The sequence below is a fragment of the Acinonyx jubatus genome, chromosome D4 (assembly GCF_027475565.1).
Source record: "Acinonyx jubatus isolate Ajub_Pintada_27869175 chromosome D4, VMU_Ajub_asm_v1.0, whole genome shotgun sequence".
Taxonomy (NCBI): domain Eukaryota; kingdom Metazoa; phylum Chordata; class Mammalia; order Carnivora; family Felidae; genus Acinonyx; species Acinonyx jubatus.
In genome coordinates this window covers 71,685,846-71,704,578 of record NC_069391.1, presented here as the reverse complement: position 1 = coordinate 71,704,578, position 18,733 = coordinate 71,685,846, and the positions used below count along the sequence as shown (strand labels likewise).

General features: G+C 43.0%; 1 long non-coding RNA gene across 2 annotated transcripts; it reads left to right on the top strand.

The window, feature by feature from the left end:
- The first annotated feature begins 5,517 nt into the window (after positions 1 to 5,517).
- On the top strand, positions 5,518 to 18,333 carry LOC113597903 (uncharacterized). 2 transcript variants are annotated; one of them, XR_008291237.1, is made up of 4 exons: positions 5,518 to 6,069; positions 9,169 to 9,202; positions 13,756 to 13,884; positions 17,930 to 18,333. It is a non-coding gene; the product is annotated as an uncharacterized LOC113597903 (long non-coding RNA). The 2 variants fall into 2 exon arrangements; XR_008291238.1 differs by lacking the exon at positions 9,169 to 9,202 and having other exon boundaries at positions 5,525 to 6,069.
- The last annotated feature ends 400 nt before the right edge of the window (positions 18,334 to 18,733 follow it).

Below are 18,733 nucleotides of genomic sequence, written 5' to 3'. Positions count from 1 at the left end.
GCCATACTAGAGATTCCACGTGAGGGAACAGGGCGGCCCTCTCCCACTACTCCATCACCTGAGGTTCTGATGGCTGGCCCCCTGCTGCTCAGATTTAAGGGGGAGGCTGCCTGGTCTCTTGACTTAGTCCTCTTCTCCACGGTGGCATCTCCTTTACATGAGGAAAGTTTTCTCTGTCGGGATGAGCCCCCGGGGCACTTATGGGTAGTGGGGACTGTAGAGTCTCCACCTGTGGGAACAGTACAGCCCTGCCCCACTGCTCCACTACCTGGGTTCTGGATGGGTGGGCCCCAAGTGCCTGGATTCAAGGTGGAACTAGCATTTTGTCCAAAGACGGGGACGGTATTTGTTCCTCCTACAGCAGCAGCCATGCCATCACCACAGCGATTCCAGGTTGTCTGACCTAAAGTTGGAGCAGAAATGGTTCTTGGTACCCCGTTCAGTCCTGCCCCAAGGTGGAATGCTCCGGATGCCTGTGAATGAGCGGGGCCTGGGATGTACACACCACTGCCCATAGGGGCTGCACATCCCGAAAACACATGTTGGCCTGAAGTACTGTCAGCTAATGGTGAGCCACCATCCCCGGTGCTGGGCATCCCCGTGGCAACTCCAAAGCCTGTTGTGGTAGATATGCCAATGGGCAGGATGCCTGGCTTGTCACTCGAGGCCGGCTGGATAGTGAGAGTGGTGATAGATGCGGAACCTGCCAAACCTGCCTTCACTGCGTTGTCTCTGGGCGGCTGGGCTACGAGAGCAGTTGGGCCCATAGCTTGTGTTGAGGCTACTGGCGTTCCTAACAGGTGAGAATTGTCAGGCTGCTGCCCATGATGATGCCCAGTTGTGGGCTGAGAGGTGATTCCTGGGTCAGAGTGGTTGGAAACTGAGGTCTGTCCGATGGAGGACTTTTTCGGTAAATGGATAGAGTCATGGGCCACCACAGTGCTGCCACGGGGTGGTATGTTAGCAGAACCAGAAAGCACCATGTTAAGTGGGAAATGGTTGCCCCTGGACTCAGGGGAGGAACAGAAGATGGAAGCCTGAGATGGTGATGGAGTGTCCATGGCTTCGCTGTTACAGGCCGAGTTGCAGGTTGCAGAGGGCTTGCCTACTGGAGTGGAGGTGACTCCAGAATCCGCAAGGGACAAGCTCCTGGAAACAGCAACACTGGCAAGAAGGGCTGTCTTGGGATCTCCAGGTGGGCTGGTGAAAACTGGAGACTCTGCAGGGCACCTCTGCTTCAAAGTGCAACGACCCTGGGGAAATGAAGGAGATCCCATTCCGGATTCTTGGGGAGATCTGAAAATAACAGCCTTTGAAAGGGGAGTGGTGTCCACGTCGACGACACCAGGACCTGAAGTGAGCCTGGAGGCAGATGTAGATGCACTGGCTGCGATGGTAGAAGCAGCTGTCTTAGAAATGATGGGCTGGACAACTGAAACAGGGCTATGTGTGGAAGGATTTGGAAGAGGGGCGGGTAGGATAGGAGGGGGGGAATGTACACACAGAGGCCCTGGGGATTCTGCGATGCAGGAGGGTGGCTGTAAGGAGGGGGTTGAGGTGTTAGGAAGTGTGGTGATGTCAGAAATAAGACAGGTTACAGCAGTGACTGGCTGAAGAGGGCCTTCTTTCTTCACAGGAATTCCACAAATGAGATTGGAACTAAGATGAGGAACAACACCAGCAGGAACAGCTGGAGAAGATTTAGAAACCATCTGGGCTGTCTCCTGAACAAGGTTTGCTATTAAAGATGGAGGGACAGAGGCAGTCGGGGGCTTGGCAGATTGGTCAGCCAAGTCATCAGTAGGAATGGGGACTTGCAAAGTGCGACTCGCCAAAAGCAGAGAGTTAGCGGTCTCTGAGGCCAGTAGGCATAAAGAAGTGGCTGACTGAGCACATGAGCAGTCTCCTTTGATCTCTCTTTTGTCTCCCAAGGTCTTACTCCTCTGACATTTGGTATTCTTCAAGGTGTCCAGGTTTTTGTCAGTAGCTCCGCAGGGAAACCTAGGAAGTGGGGGCAACTGGCCCTGGCCCCACCACTGGGGCGGGGGCGGGGGCGGTGGCGGTGGCCGAGAATGGGACGTGGATGTTTTCCGTTTGCAGGGCCTACTGCTGGCAGACACAGGGGAAAAAGAGCTCCTTGATGAGATGCCTGGAGGCTCATTAGCCTGTATCTCCTTCCTGGAGAGGTATGATGTGTCCCCGACAGGCTGATGGCTTTCACCCGACACTTCCTTTGTTGATGTCTCCTGCGGTAAGGGGCAGCGTGGGGGTGGGTCGGAGAGCGCTGCTGTATCTGTATCAGGCACGACATTTCCGGCTGGGCCATGTGGGGAGGTGACTGCGCGGCCTACAGGGTGGCAGTGCATCAGGGACTTCTGGGTATGCTCCCTCAAACGGTCTTCTGGAGGATTAGGATGCAGGTCCAAAGGTGCGGGACTGCGCTGTGAGGAAGTGAGAAGCCCACCGGTCTCCAGGGGACTAGATTTTAATGGTATGTCCCCAACGTGATGGGGGACCCTGTTCCCACCACTCTGCCCTTTGGTCTCTACAAGATCCTCCATCTTTTTTCTGGGATCTTCTTGGACCTTCTCCTCCACCCCAAATGGGCACAAAAGTGGGAGGTGCCTGGATGGTACCGGCTCCACAGCCTCCTCTACCTTCTCAGATAGTGAACGTGGGAGAGTGAATCTGCGCCCCAGAGGAGGGATCCTTTTGGCTCTGGAGTGTCCAAACATCATGGAATTACGAGCAGACAGCACAGGTTTTTTCGGAGAGTGACTCCAGTTCACCAAGGGAGGGATCCCCAGAGGGGTACCTGCGGCCTTCGGGATGGGGTACCGCCTCCTGGGCTGGACGTATAAACTAGCCGGTAAAGGCCTAGGATTCCGGTGGAAGAGCCTGCGCCCAGGGCCCAGGGCAAGTGAAGGAGCAGCGGGGTGGTCCCGGCCAGGTGGTGGAACAGCATCGCGGGAGGGGGGGTGCAAGGGCCACACATCGCCAGGCAGCGGGCGGGAGCGGCAGAGGCGGCGGCGGGGGCGGTGTGGGAAACGAAACTTACAAAGCAGGTTGCCCATATCCGGCCGGTTGTGCGCCAAACGACTGAGAGATGGGAGTAAAAAAGCTGGAGAGCGCCTCCTGAGCTTCTGACTCCTTTCTTAGTCAAACAGGCACTGAGCCTGAGGGACTGAGCAGGGCCTTTGTGCCGCCTCCCAGGAAGATGGCGCAAACAGGAGCGCGCATGCGCAGCATGGCAAGTGACCTCGGCAAAGGGCAAAGGGCGAGGCCCCAAGCCCCGCCCCTTAGCCTCCCGCCTCTGGGACTTCCCGCCTGCGGCCAGCAGCCCTTGGCTGGTGTATAGATTTCCGGCTGCCTGTGGCGGTTGTATGCAAGCAGCAGGGCCACTGCGTGGAGACTGTGGGGGAGTGCGGTGGCTGTGGGGCCTCTCAGCGCCTGGGTGTGTGTCGCCAGCCCTTCTCTCAAGAAAGACGAGCGCGGGAGCTCCGGACACTGCGGGGGAGGGAGGGGCGGGTGGCCTGCTGCCCCCGGGACCCTCTCTGCTTCCCTGTGAGGCCTAGAGCCAGGTGCATCTTCGCTAGGGCTGCCCAGGCCTTGAGCATCACCCTTCCGTGCGGACGCCAAACCCTGACCTGACTGCATGCTGCGCCCCAAGACCTCCCTTCCTGGCAGGCAAGTTCTTGCTTTCTTCCTTGTCGGGAATTTGGCAAAACCTTTACAATTGAGACCTCTCAGGTCACGCAGGTGCTGGTGGCTTAGCCGGGATTCAAACCCAGCGGAGTGACTCCAGAGCTCTTCCTCTGGACTGTGACGCCTCCTTACCGTATATGCATCGTATGTTACCATTTTTTCTTTCCCTTTTTCTTAGTTCTTAGGGTACTTCGCACCGTGCCATACTCACGGGGAGCATAGGCACTGCCCAGTACCAGGCCTCCGTTGAACAGAAGTTCAATTCATAAATTAATCAGGGCCGCAGTGGGTTCTGGCCTCGGAAGATCATGGCTCACGGACCGCCAGTTGTAAGCATAGCACCATCCCACATGTGTAACTGAGCTTTGCAGCCCGGAGTTTCTCTTTGGTCTACTCTGAAGAATCCAAATACGTAAGGTTACATGTGAATATATAAAGACTGTATTCTAGATACCTTGTGGTCTACCTGAAGGGAATTCACCAGTTCCATATGGATGAGAAGCCAGTTTCTCCGGCCTTCTAGGAATGTGTCTAATAAGGCATCTCTCTAATGTCTAGAAAGCAAATATGTCATTTATTGTAAGTTAATGGTGGAGCAATGAATTGGATTAAAGTCACATCACCACAATTTGGTCATTGTGAGCATGCCAGCCGGGTCCATTCTTCACCTCACCTTGTTGGCATTTAAATATAATTCTAGAGATTCATATGCTCAAGAGGGGAGAGCTATGCCTGGGTGTCTGGCGAGAGAAACTTGTATTATTGTCTAGGAGCTGAAAACTTCAGCATGAAGAAAAAGGTTTGAAAAATCTTGGCCTACGTGTGGCTTTGCCTAGTTTGAATCTTGTTTCTTTGGTTTACTTCATTGAAGTGTTTTCTCTCTCATGGTACTGATGTTGCATATGGGGGCATGCCATGCATAAGGTTCAGAACCAAGAATCCTATAATCAGTACAAAAGTATATATATATATACTTAAAAATTTTTATACATATAGTATTATGTTATACATAGTATGTAATATATATTATATATATACACACAGTAAAATCTTGGAGTGTGAGTACCTTGTTCTGCGAGTGTTCCACAAGACAGGTAGACATTTCTAATAAATATGAACTTGATAAATGAGTGATGTCTTGCAATACAAGGAGTACGTGATGTCAAAGGTCACATGACAATTGAGCCAATGGATGTCTCTCTGTCTCTGTCTCTCTCTCTCTCGGTCTCTCTCTATTTCTCTGTGGGATTGTGGGTGATGGTCTCCCATGCTCAGATGCTCTGTCTCGGGTCACAGTGTTTGGCAGAAATGAGTGATTTTTCAGAGCAGTGGGAGGTGCCCACAGCTGACACTAACTAGTGTATTTTTGTCACTTCAAAGCACCAATGGACAGTCCTTTGCTTTTCCACACAAGAATAAGCTTAGGAATGCATTGCTTCATTCTAGGTCAGGCTGCCTGCAGATATAGCCCCTTTCCTCTGCTGCCTTATTGCCGGTTCCATTAAACAAGTATATGACAAGAGCTTACTAATACTGTATGTAGTGTAGTCAACCTCCATTAGTGATAATGAAAGTCATCCTACACAACAGCCCTCCCCTCTCTTGTGTCCCTCACACCAGCCACAAAAGTTTTCAAAGGTAAGTGCATTTATGTTTCATTATATTTTATATTTTCTTTATTGTTTTGTGTCACATTACAGTATCATAATGATTTTTGTATGAATATTTTTGGATTGTGGGACAAATCATCTGAGGTTCCATTATTTCTTATGGGGACATTGGCTCTGATATACAATTGCTTTGGATCACAAGATGTTTCTGGAACAAATTATGCTTGCAAACTGAGGCTTTTACTGTATTTAGTTTTTTGTACATTTAAAGTAGCATTGGGCATAGTTTGTATCTTATACAGTTAGTTTCAGTGCTCTGTTTATGAGAGCTTTTATAGTATGTTAGAGCCAGTTTGGACTTCCATCCCCAACCAAGTTGGAGGTTGGTAGGACACAAGAGGTTTTGCTCAGACCCAAATGCCGCTTGAAAAAAAGGAGAAATATAAGCCCTTTCTAATCTCTCTGGGAGCACAAATGATTTATAGATATGACATTTAACCACAATCCCTTTGATATCATTTGAGTTCAGTAAGGAACAATTTCTTGATGTTGTTTGTTTGAACAGAAATAGCATGCTTGTACAATGTTGGGCAAAGATTTCTTCTAGGAACTCTGAAAAAGATGATTATGTCAGATATATTTGGACACAATAAATGACAGTCATGTTATTTCCATCTTTTTATTTCCCAGGACAAAGGGGCAAATTCATTATATGATGAGTGTTGGGGCTTCAGGACAATACAAGGAAGTTTGGGTGAGGACATCCCATAAAAATCTACCTCTTGATTTTTCTTGTCAAATGGGAGTAGACAGGAGGGATGCTGTTTTGAAATATAGACCATTCTCTTACTTGTCCTTAAAAGCAAAATATATTAGATGGCAATGATTCTTCTGAGCTAATTTGCCTTGGCAGAAGCCAATATGTTGAGACAGAACTTGTGAAGGCAAAATAATTTTTGAGCGATTAATTTAATCATTAATAAAAATATTTTGATACTAACAGCAAATTATAGTTGCCAGGAGGATTCCTTCTCATTTGACAATTTATGAAGCACCAATCTCCAGTCTAGTAAATGAAGCCAGGGGTGTGTAGTTTGAATGGAATTGGTAGTAGGGACAGTGAACCATGGCTGACACCCTGTGAGGGAACACTCCCTCCCTGTTCCCTTGTCTTGCCCACCAGCAATCTGAGGTGATTCATACAGAGTTAATATGGAGGGAAGACTGAGTGATCCATGAAACTCGTAAGTGAACTTTTTTTTCCCCCTAAAATAACTTTTGTCTGCTAGGTTTCAACCCCTGTTCTCTCTTCTGTTTACTAGAAACAGGGCTCAGCAGAAGCTCACTGGCCTTGTGTAGCCCCTTCTTTGGAAGTCCTTTCTTGATCCCTCCATTCATCGGTCTTACATTTCACTTTTTGCCTTCTAGAAATGTATCAAAATCTTTCTGTGGTTGTGACTGCCACATTCTCTTGGCTTTGATTGGTTTTCATTTTGGTATTTCTGTACTTTTATTAACTATGGTTTCCAGGAGGAACAGAAAGTAAACGTGTTTTTCTAGTCTGCTGGCTTGAACTGAAAATACCTGTTGATTTTAGCATCCAACTTTCCCATATAAGAAAAAAACCCAACCTCAGCATTCACCTTTCTTGTGAAATCACTAAGGGTTTAGGAGGTAGTAATTTCTAATAGGAAAATAATACCTATCTCATGGAGTTGACTTAAGGATTAAATGAGATGGTGAACATGAAAATTATTTGTAAAGCTAAAGTTCTCTAAGCATTTTTTTGTTATTATTTTATTTGTTTCTATTTCAATGTTACTATTTTTTTTTTGTTGCTACTTCAACTTCCCCTGAAAGCTGTTTATGACATTGCTTATGTGAGAAAATATCTCCTCGTTTATTGTTTTGAAAACCAGACTGTATTTTCAGTAGCTCAGTGGAAATGGCATTGTTGTTTTTGAAGATTAGGGGTAAAGACACGAATGTTCCTTGACACCTATCACTTTGTAATATTTTTAGCAACTAAGTGACTCATGTCTTCTTCCAGTTTTGTTGAGGATCTACTAGCAGCCAGTTATTAGGTGGTGGAACACATTTTTCAGATTTTAGATATTTAGGCTTTGTGGGCCATGTACAGGTTCTGTACCTTCTTCTCCTCCTTCTTCAACAACCTTTCACAATGTAAGAACCATGATTATATCACGGATCATACAAAAACAGGCTGAGAACCCGATTTGATCTGTGGACCCTTATTTGCTAACCCCTGCTCTACGTTCATAGAGTAGAAGGTATATCCTTGGGTAATTCACTTCTTGAAATTAATTAATTATTGGTCTTCCTGAATTTGTCTTTACTCCTCTCCAGTCTCCAATCAACATGGCATCCAGAGATATTCTGTTAAAACTTAGGTCATATCGTATCACTCAAGTCACTTCAGTTGCTCACTCAAGACAAAAACCGACGTCCTCAAAACACTTCCACAGCCCTGGCAATCTGGGCCTCCATTTCCTTTCCGAGTTCATTTTCTTCTCCTCTCTACTTTGTTCGCTCTATCCTCCACACTCTGACATCCTCTCTGTTCCTTGACTATTCCAGGCACATTCTTTTGCCTCACTGCTTTCCATCTGCCTGTTGCCTCTGCTTGCAACATTCATTCCTCAGATAGGTACATTGCTGTCTCCCACATTCACCTCATGTTCTTTCTTAAATTTCATCTCCCCATAAAGCCTTCATTGATTGCTTAATTTTGCATTGCAACCTCTTCCCATCAACTAATAATGTCAATATCCCTGCCCTGCTTTCTAGTGCTCTCTAGCACTTACCTAATATACTAGTTTTTTATCCATTTGTTTAGTTTTTGTTTATATGTTTATACTTAAGTTTAAATATTTGCTCATTTGTTTATTTTTGCCTCCCCCTCTACTTAGAAAGAGGGGATATTCATCTGTGTTGTCCACATGTCTGTAAAACCTACTAGAGAAGGTTTTGTTTACCGAGAAGAAAATTTTCTTTGACTGAATGAATAATTGTGTGCATGAGTTAATGAACGAATCTCCAGGGTTTCTGAATTGAGGATTGATGTAAAGAGGAAGGCAGATGGTTGGGACAAGGTACTGCAAGAAGCAGTATTTGTAGTTCTTTGATAACTAATGAAATACATAGGTGTTTGTTAATTTATGTAGTTTCTGGGAGAGCTGGGAACTAGTCTGGGGATCCATATCATCAAGATTTTTATAGTGCATTCTGTAGAGTTATTTTCAAGCATGTACAAATACCAATGAAAATGTGTGCATTCATATACACCTCTGTTTTACCTTATTTGATACTTTATAAGAGCCCCTCAAAGTAGGGATGGGAAGTATTAATATCCCTCCTTTATGATAATGAACTCCCTTTGCTCAAGGTTACATGATAATTTAGTTGCAAATGTCAAACTAGACTCAGGGTTTTTGAGTAGATCCTCCCTAGAAACCCACGATGTTAATAAAACCCACAAAAGTTCATTTGGCATCCAATGACGCCCACACTACAGACTTATTTATGGGCCATCCATTTTGATGAAGAAGTGATTTAGCTTATACAGGCAAGAGTATATTAAGTTTTGTCCTCTATTAATATTAGTAATGGAAAAAGTGGGCTCCAATATCCTCAGGTTGGTTTGAGACCATCATATCTACATTATGGGCATGGAGATGTTTAGCCAGGATATGCTTCTCTGCCACTCAGAATTCCCATAATATATAGTGATATGTATGGAAACAGATAAGGGACATGTGGGTAATTATGAGTCCTTCAGCATGATTTTTCCAGAAGCCTTGCCTTAAAATGAAAATTGTTTGGACATTTTCAGCTGTGAAGAATTCGTTTGGATGTTAATTTTCATGGTAAGTGAAATGAGCTTGTTTTATCTCTGTCGCCTCCCATACACCTTTCTCCAACCTCTGTTTTGTGTTTGGAAAGACTTTTAGAAATGAAACCTCAAGATAAAAACAAAATGACAATGTAGATGACACCTGGGATATTTTGTTGGCTTACATGAACATGCAGAATTAAATATGATCTAGTTCAAATGTTGATTTTATTTTAATATTGTATATTGGGGTGGAACCTCCAAAGTGCCGGAAACAGGAATTCACCTGTCCTTTGTGGAACTGCAGCCCATATACACCTTCAAGAACTCCTTTTGTTCTTCCTTGACTCATCTTCAGGCGCCACTGTTTTCTATGTATCTAGTATATAGCTTATTTAGTTTTAAGAATTTTCCAGATTCAGGGCGCCTGGGTGGCTCAGTCGTTTAAGCATCTGGCTTCTGCTCAGGTTATGTTCTCACGGTTTGTGGGTCCAAGCCCCCCGTCGGGCTCTGTGCTCACAGCTCAGAGCCTGGAGCCTGCTTCGGATTCTGTGTCTCCCTTTCTCTCTGCCCTCCCCCACTTGTGCTCTGTCTCTGTCTCTCAAAAATCAATAAATGTTAAAATCTGGTTTTTGGAAAAAGAAGAAAAAGAATTTTCCAGATTCTTCTTAATATGCAGTTCTCCAATTCCTATCATGCCGAGTCTTGCACCAGTTACATATAACAGAAGAGTTTTATTTCTCTGTATTGTTCAAAACCCAATAAGAGAGCAATGCACTGGGGCCGAGGATATGTAGGTTCTTATCCCAGATATACCATAAAATAATTGTGTCCCCTTGGGAAAATCATAGTTATTTTGGGCCCCTTTCCTTTTCTTATTTTGACAGAGTTTTGTCCTAAATGATTCAAAGTAGCATGTGCACTCCTTGAGTGATAGTTAAAATGTTACTGGTATTCTAAACAAATGAAGACAACTGTGCATAAAGCTGTACATCTTTTCTGTGGCTGTGTTTTTCAAGCTGCCTCCATTTTACAGATGGTAAGATGACAGAGCACAGCAGATGCAGATTATTTAACCAGAGGCTCCAAAGTAGATGGAACTAAACCACAAGTTTCCATTTCTTTCTGAAACTCATTTAGCCAAAACATAGGCTGCTGAATATTAAGCTGTGAAGCATATCATCAGTATGTTTAAGGGAGGCTGTTCTTATGGGATTGCTCACTAATAGCAGGAAGTTTTGAAATTCTTACAAGATCACCTAATCTTGTGAGATTTACAGTTCTGTTTTCATATCAAGCAAGTCCTATCAGTGCCAGGTAATCATCTGAATTTCCGGTTGCTTCTCTGAACTAAACTTCTGAACCTCTTGAGGGTTTCTTCTTGCTATCTGAAATTTTTGCCAGAATAGCCTTTTTTTTAGAGAGTACATTCAGGTTTCTATATTCCACATAAGAAAGAGAGATTCAGTGAGTCAGGGTAGGGGTTAAGCCCTCCTTCCCATTGTGGTATTGAACTCCCGGCAAAATATAATCATTAAGAGACAAATTTCCTCAAAATAGAAAAGTAGTTATCTCAGACTTTCAATATCAAGTAAGTATTTTTACATTTCCCTGTAATACATGTGTTTATTGTACCTAGACAGACAGACAGACAGACACACACACACACACACACACACACACACAGGAATATTATTCAGCCTTAAAAAGGAATGACATTCTGATCAATGCTACAGCATGGATGAACCTTGAAACTATTATGCTAAGTGAGGTAAGTCAGTCACAAAAAGATAAAGGTGTGATTCCACCTAGCTGAGATATTTAGAATAGGCAAATTCATAGAAACAGAAAGTAGAATTGCGGTTTTGGAGAGTTGGGATGAATGGGGATTGGGATGTTGTTATTTTTATGGGTATAGAGTTTCACTCTAGGGTGATGAACAAGTTCTGGAGGTGGGTGGTGGTGATGATTGTACAACACTGTGAATGCACTTTGATATCACTGAATTGAACACTTAACATTTTATGTTATGCATAGTTTGCCACCATAAAAAAAGACTAAATGTGTGAATGAAGCACAGTTTTTATATACAACACATAAAGCATGTCCATGAAAGAAAATAAATTGGTAATGTGGACTTTATTAAATTTAAAAATATCTACTCTGTGAGGACAGCATTCAGAGAATGGAAAGGCAAGCCCCCTTGCTAGGAGAATATATTTTCAAAATACATATCTAAAGAAAGATATGCATACAAAATATTCAAAGAAGTAGTAAAATGTCACAATAAGAAAGTAAATTCCCCAAATTGAAATAAATGAGGCAATATGAGTAGACACCTTAGTGGATAGTATACGTAAATGAGAAATAGGCATGCATAAGTTGCTGAACATTGGGGAATTATTGGAAAATGATATGCATGGTGCATTAGAGAAAAACAAAACACCAGTTAGATGCTCCACCCATCTGTTAAATGGCTAAATACCCCAAACTGACAATACCACTTCCTGGTGTGGATGTGGGACAACAGGAAATCTTATTTATTGCTAATGGGAATGCAAATGGTACAGCCTCTTGAGAAGACATCTTGCCAGGAAAAAAAAAAGAAAACAATAAAATAACATAAAATTTTACATTATGTATATTTTACCACAATAAAATACAGATTAAATGTGTGATTGAAACTGATGCAAAAAACTTCAAGAAAAGGAGGCATGTAAAGATGACAAAGACAAAGATGATAGACTGTTTCTTAATGACCGAACAATTGTTAACACTAACATATCAGAACCAGCAAATTGTGGATAACAACTGAAAGCCAGATCCTCAGATAATTTAATCCTTGAGAAAAGACCCCGGAAACAGAAGAATAAGAGAACTCAGAGCCATCAACAGATAAATTCCAGTGGACTTGATCACTGGAAGATCACTCAAAGATTCCCGTCTTTGTAACTTTTAAGTACTCCTTGTACATTGTTATGTGGGTAAGAGCATATTAAGGTGCTTCATCATTCGATCCTTCAAACAAGCAAAAATCTTGGGATTACCATTGTTTGTTCCTCCCTCATGACTTCTTATCACCAGATTTGAATTCATCAAGCATATTGGGTTCTGATTCTTGAAGACCTTTTCATCTGTTCTCTGGTTTCCGTGGCAGGCCCATAATGTTTCTTGCAGGAATTAGTAATTCCTTTTTCTTCCCCCCTTGAATGGGTCCTCGAAATTTCCATTAGAGTAGTCTTGCTAAAATGCAGATGTGGTCTATCAGTTGAGTCATCATTAAGTGGCTTTCTGCTTACAGATATTCAGGGTGTCTAAATCCTGTAATCATTTCTCCCGCTATTCCCCACTTCATTTTCCTGGAGTATCTGAACAGTTCACTATCTTGGATTATGTTTTTCCTTCCACCACAAATTCCTTTCTCTCTGTTGTGCACCTGAAAAACCCACTTCATTTTGCAAAACTCAATTTATACATTATTGTGAAGTCCTTTTAGTGTTGTGATCACACTCTCCTTTTTGCTACCATTGCACTTTTGCATGCTTGATTGTTGCATTTGCTACACTGTATTTTAACGACATTGTATGAGGACACTTGCTGAGGCTCGGGACTATCTTTTTTCATCTGTTGATGTTGCTTCTGCATGTTACTTGGTGTGCAGTGGTCAGCCATAAAAATGAGATTTTAATAAATTAAAAATAGTTATGTACATATATCACTGTACAGATGTAACAGAAAAACCATTAATGTTGCTGCTAGAAGTTCACCTTTGGTAAATGCTGGTGGTACTTGACTCCACTTATAGTTTTTTTTTGCTATTTTATATATTCCGGCCTTAAATCTGGTCTTTATTTCTATACATGTCTTTATGACTAATTCAAGAACAGCAGATATGAAGGTAGAGCTAGGCCACAGGCCATATTTGCTGGAATAGTAAATAAATGTATTTTTGGTGAAAAAGTCCTGAAGCGTATAGGGCCGTGTTCTCCTTTTGAGTCATGTAGACGATCCACTTCCAAAGAGTTTTATCAGCAGCTAATCAAGATGTTTTTGCACCAGGCTCCTGATTAGCTATTAGTGTACTAATAGTAAGTCAGGGTTAAAGTAGTTTCTGATTTGTTTTACATTGTAAATGTTGGGCAGGGGGTTGTGTTTTTCTTTTAATGCTGAAGTGGGGGTGGGGAGTACCAAATGTTCCTTCCCCACTCTTGATAATTTAGTCATGTCAGGAGAGCTCATTAGGTAATTTCAACTCTGCTTCTTTACTTACTCTGCCTCTAGGGTGGTCAAAGGACATACACAGAAAGTTTAAGAAGAATTAACTGGGCATGCTTGCCTTGATTAATTCTGTTCTCTTCCTTGAGAGTGTGAGTGGGTCTTCTGTTTCTCCAGTCCTGTGTATTACTAGGTGGTAATCTGCCCGATTCTGGAGTTCATTTATGGGGCAATTTAGCTCTCATTCAAACTGGGGTTCTCAAACCTGGGTTATCAATAATAGTAAAAGGAATATTTTAACCTTTATCTTTCCTCTTTTATTTTGTAACCTACTCCAGACCTAGGTGTAACAAGAGTGTTGTACTTTTCCAGGACAATTGACAGACACTAATGCTGGAAGCCGAGCCATGCCAGCCTGAGTGGCAAAGCCTGGGATGTGGACGGATTGGTGACTGCAAGGCGGCCAACCGACACTGAAGCTTCTTGTACTCCTGCTTTTAGGTAATTTGGCCTTAAAACTACCTGGGGTATAGTCTGTTGGGGAATTGCCCTTGACAGGCCCCCTGGGAAAAGAACCAGTAGGAAAGGAAATAAGGTTCCGCAAGAAATTGTGCGGCCTTACGTTTAGCCCTTGCCATCCCCTATGGAGACTCCTCATACCTTTGCCAGCAAAGAGGGCCTGTATAGGAGAGACATATGGATTTGAAAGCCCCACTCCGGTAACTAAGGAGTGTATCTATGGACACAGGTCACTCTGACCCCTAGGCCCACTTGGCCCCCAGGAGGCATTCCAGATGATGATTGAATCTAGTCGGTTAAGCTACAGAATGGTTCATTGGTTCCTAGATGCATTGTGTCTCTGAGAATGTATAAGGCGTGGATTTCTTTTAAAAAAAAAAAAAAAATTTTTTAACGTTTATTTATTTTTGAGACAGAGAGACAGAGCATGAACGGGGGAGGGGCAGAGAGAGAGGGAGACACAGAATCGGAAACAGGCTCCAGGCTCTGAGCCATCAGCCCAGAGCCCAATGCTGGGCTCAAACTCACGGACCGCGAGATCGTGACCTGAGCTGAAGTCGGACACTTAACCGACTGCGCCACCCAGGTGCCCCATAAGGTGTGGGTTTCTAAGGCCCTCTTGGCCCCCTTCCTGGCACCTCGGACCCAGGTGAACACTTTGGTTATTCAAAACCACGAATGGTTCAGGGAAACAACTAAGAGGTCATGTCCCTGTAACTGTTCCATTTGAGGTGTTGAGAGATAAATAACCTTTTGTGAAAACAACAAAGCAAATACTTTATAAATTATAGATAAACATAGATACATAATAAAAACAATAAAAGAAGTTAATAAGCAAAGGGCAGGAGGAAACGTTATGACAAAACAATCATGTTATTCCTTATTGGGTGATTATACAAAAGAACAATTTTAGAATTGGGTAACGTTAGAAAAACATAGATGGGGTATGTTACAAGGAAATCATTAGCATATATAATGCCACGTTTACTGCAGTAAATCGGCCAGTTCAACACACTGCTGTTGTCTGTGTCCATTTTTATTTTAGTTTTTTATTTTAGCTTTTTATTTTAGTTTTTTATTTTTATTTATGTTTTAGTTTTGTTTTATTTTCACTTTTTCGCGGACGCCGTTCATCCTTCGGGAACCCCTGGACCTGCTGGAGCCGGACTCAGCGCGCTAACATTTGGTTCATTCCCTGAGAACACTGAGAAATAAAAAGGAACAGAGTTTGGAAAGTAAAATGTCCATGTGGAAAGTGTTTTGGTATTGCCAGAGAAGATGGCTTTGTGCTTGGTCTGTCTTAGGTGGTAGGACATTGTGACCTTTGACAGTTTGAAAATATTTAGGTTAGGTCAGGCAGGTTTGGGCAGTAAACCACTAATGCCTGAGAAAGGTTTATTGCATGCTGTGTTAGTTTTCTGTGGCTGCTGTAAAAATGACCACAAACTTGGCTTCAGCTATAGAAGTTTCCTCTCTCGTGGTTCTGGAGGCCAGAGGTATCAGCAGGTCTCTACTCCCTACAGATTATGTAGGGGAGAATCCATTCTGTGCCTCTTTTAGCTTCTAATGGTCGTTAGCTTCCTTGGCTTACAGCCACATCGGTCAATCTCTGACTTTGTCTTCACATCACTTTCTCCACTGTGTGTCTGTATCTTCCTTTTTTCTGCCTCAAATCCCCCTCTGCCCTTCCTGTATAAGGACACTTGCTGTTGTATTCAGGGCCCACCTGAATTACACCTTCAAAGACTTTTTGTCCAAATGTGCTAACAATCATAGATTTTAAGAATGAGGATATGGGCCTCTCTTTTGGGGAGGGGGGTGCATCATTCAGCCCACTCCATCAGCCATAAGATACTTTGATTTTGACTGATGAATGCATGCAGAGTGTCAGTTTCTGTAGTCACTTATGTAAAGGTCTGGCTTAAAGAAAAGGGGCCTTGGGGAGTTGCAGGTGGCTGAGAGAATGGAGCAGAATAAAAAAGGTACCAGGAGGATCTTTAGGCACTGGACTTTTAGGGCGCCCAGAAATTTACAGGGCAGGGAAGTCTTAGGCAACTGCCCACGTTAGTTTACTTTTCAGTACACCTTTCCTAAGCAGGCTTGATGGAAACAAAGACTCCATTGTAGGGAAAGTTTGATAAAACTTGTCAGTATTGACATACATGGCTTGCCATAGGCTCAACTGATCCATTTGCCATGTGGACCCACTGACTCTGAATTTGTCAATTATGTGTGAGAAAGAAATGTTCTCTAAGAGGTAGCCTTCTGTGGTCTACACAATTCCATAGCAGGAGGCAGTGAAAATGGCCACATTGGCACAGGACTGTAAAATCTGTCAGAGACTGCAGATGCAACGTCATTAGACAGAACACATCATCAGTTCAGTAATGCACTGTGAACAACAGGTGATCAAAGAAGTGTAAATGAAGCATCTACGGATGATCAGTGCACAGTGTGGCGCCCTGTCCATGGCAGACTCATAGTACCAAGTGCACTTGATGCTGAAAGAATCCTCTTTCTCAAGTCAACAACGTCAGATAAATAGCATAGACTAGTGGACCTCCTAGTGAGGCTGAAGTCAAAGGGACTTTATTTTTCTCTCAAATGCCATTGAGTTTTTGCTGTGTTCTTTGGGCACTTTCTGTACTGGATTCTGAGAACAAAACTTTGCCTAGTTTCAGTGTTCTGGGAGTCAGGAGTTGGCTTGCTTTCTGCATGTTTTGGTTGCGAGGCTAGTTCTGAAAAATCAAGATTTCTTATTAACTCTCTGTCCTCATTAAAAGCTTGGTTCATGAGAGACCAGTAAAACAGCTGAAGCCCTAAGAGGCCTCTCCCCATGTCACAGTGGGAAATCTGAGCAGCAAATACTGAAGGAGCCCTCCGTCCCACTCAGGCACTGAGAACCCTTGCCACTGAGAATGAACCAAGTAAGACATTGGGGAGGATTATTTATGGACGTTTAGGACTTTGGACTTTTACTCACAATAACAAAGAAACAAGATTTCAAAACTGGGCTTTAACACTTTGAGACTTTCATCTATAAGAGGGTTTGGTCTGTGTCCTTAATTTCTCCCCAACGCATTTGATAATGGCAAGGGTTTACTTTCAAATTTGGGACATTTCTATGATTCTCAGATTGTATTATTGGAATGGCTTTATATATTTAATCTTAATTTGTCATTTAACCTCATCCAATTTCTGTAGTTAATTGTAATTTAGGATGGCTAATAGAAGATAGGGTTGGTTTTCATCATTGGATATGAATAGCCTTGGAGTTAATCTAATTAATGCAGTTTCTCACCCATATCAGAGACTTCTGAGATAAAAATCTAACTTGCCCACCAGCGAGACTTCAGGGTGTATTTCAGTGCATTAAGCAAAAGCAGGGAAGCGCCAGTGAAAATTTTTCTTCTTCATTTCTAATGTACCTCTATGTGAAAGGAATTTGATTAGTGTAACTGACCTTCCTGTTCCTCTACTCACTGATGCTGGGCAGGGGAAGTGGCCTATTTGACTGCTAAGGTTGAGAGGAATAAACAGCCATATTTTGCTCAGCTCTTCTTTTCTTCATCTTGTGAGTGAGGCAAAAGTTCTCTATTCCCCTAAGCTGCATGGGTGTGGGTCTTACATGGGCATGCCCCTCTCACATAGGTTTGTCTGGAACCATCTTGCTACATACAAAAAGTGGATAAATCTAGCATATAATTAATTCTAGAGTGCAGGTAACAGACTCATTTGACTCTCTGTTAAGCCAGGTTTTCCAACATGGGTGCTGTCATTAAAAAGGTGACATCATGTGTGGGTCCCAGCAAAATGAAAATGTGTGGCCCCTTGTTTAAAATGCAAGGACAAAGTGCTATTAAAAGCATTTAAACTGGGTTGAATAGTGCCTGCCTCCCAAAAGTCACATCCCTTGGAACCTGTGAATGTGACCAAATACATCTTTTTTTCGGATAGAATCAAGTTGAGATGAGACCATACTAGGTTAGGGTAAGCCCCTAATCCACTGCCTACTGTCCTTGTGCAGAGGAAGGGTTTGGAGCTGCACGGACAAATAGAGGAAAGACGGTCATGGGACAAGAGAGGCAGACACTGAGGCAATATGGTTCTGCTGCTGAGAACACCAAGGATTCCCAACAACCACCAGAAAGAAGCCAGAAGAGGCAAAGAAAGATTCTCTCCTAGATCCTACCTGTTGGCACCTTGATTTGGGACTTCTAGCCTTCAGAACTGTGAAAGAATAAATTTCTGTTATTTAAGCCACCCAGTCTGTGGTATTTTGTTATGGCAGCCCTGGGAGATTAATATAGTATTTAAATATAAAGTTTTTTTTCCTTTTTTTCTGTATCCTCTCTCAACTTGTCCTGGTGGCTTTTTTTTTTTTAATTTGCTATGTAATGTTTTTCTGAATAAAGGTTTAAATTATTGTGACTTTTACTGTTCCTCTTTACATCATGAAATGTCAGTTTTACATGCAAATATAAGAACATTCTCTCATATGCAAAATCACTGAAAAATTACACAATTCCTATTTTATAGTTTGCATATATACACATAAGTATTTTTTAAACCAGAACAGGGGAAATCCTATACAAACTAACTCAACTGTTTTTTTTTTAAATTTTTTTTTTAACGTTTATTTATTTTTGAGAGAGACAGAGACAGAATGCCAGTGGGTTAGGGGCAGAGAGAGAGAGGGAGGCACAGAATCCAAAGCAGGCTGCAGGATCTGAGCTGTCAGCACAGAGCCTGATGTGGGGCTCGAACTCACGAGCTGTGAGATCATGACCTGAGCCGAAGACGGACGCTCAACCGACTGAGCCACTCAGGC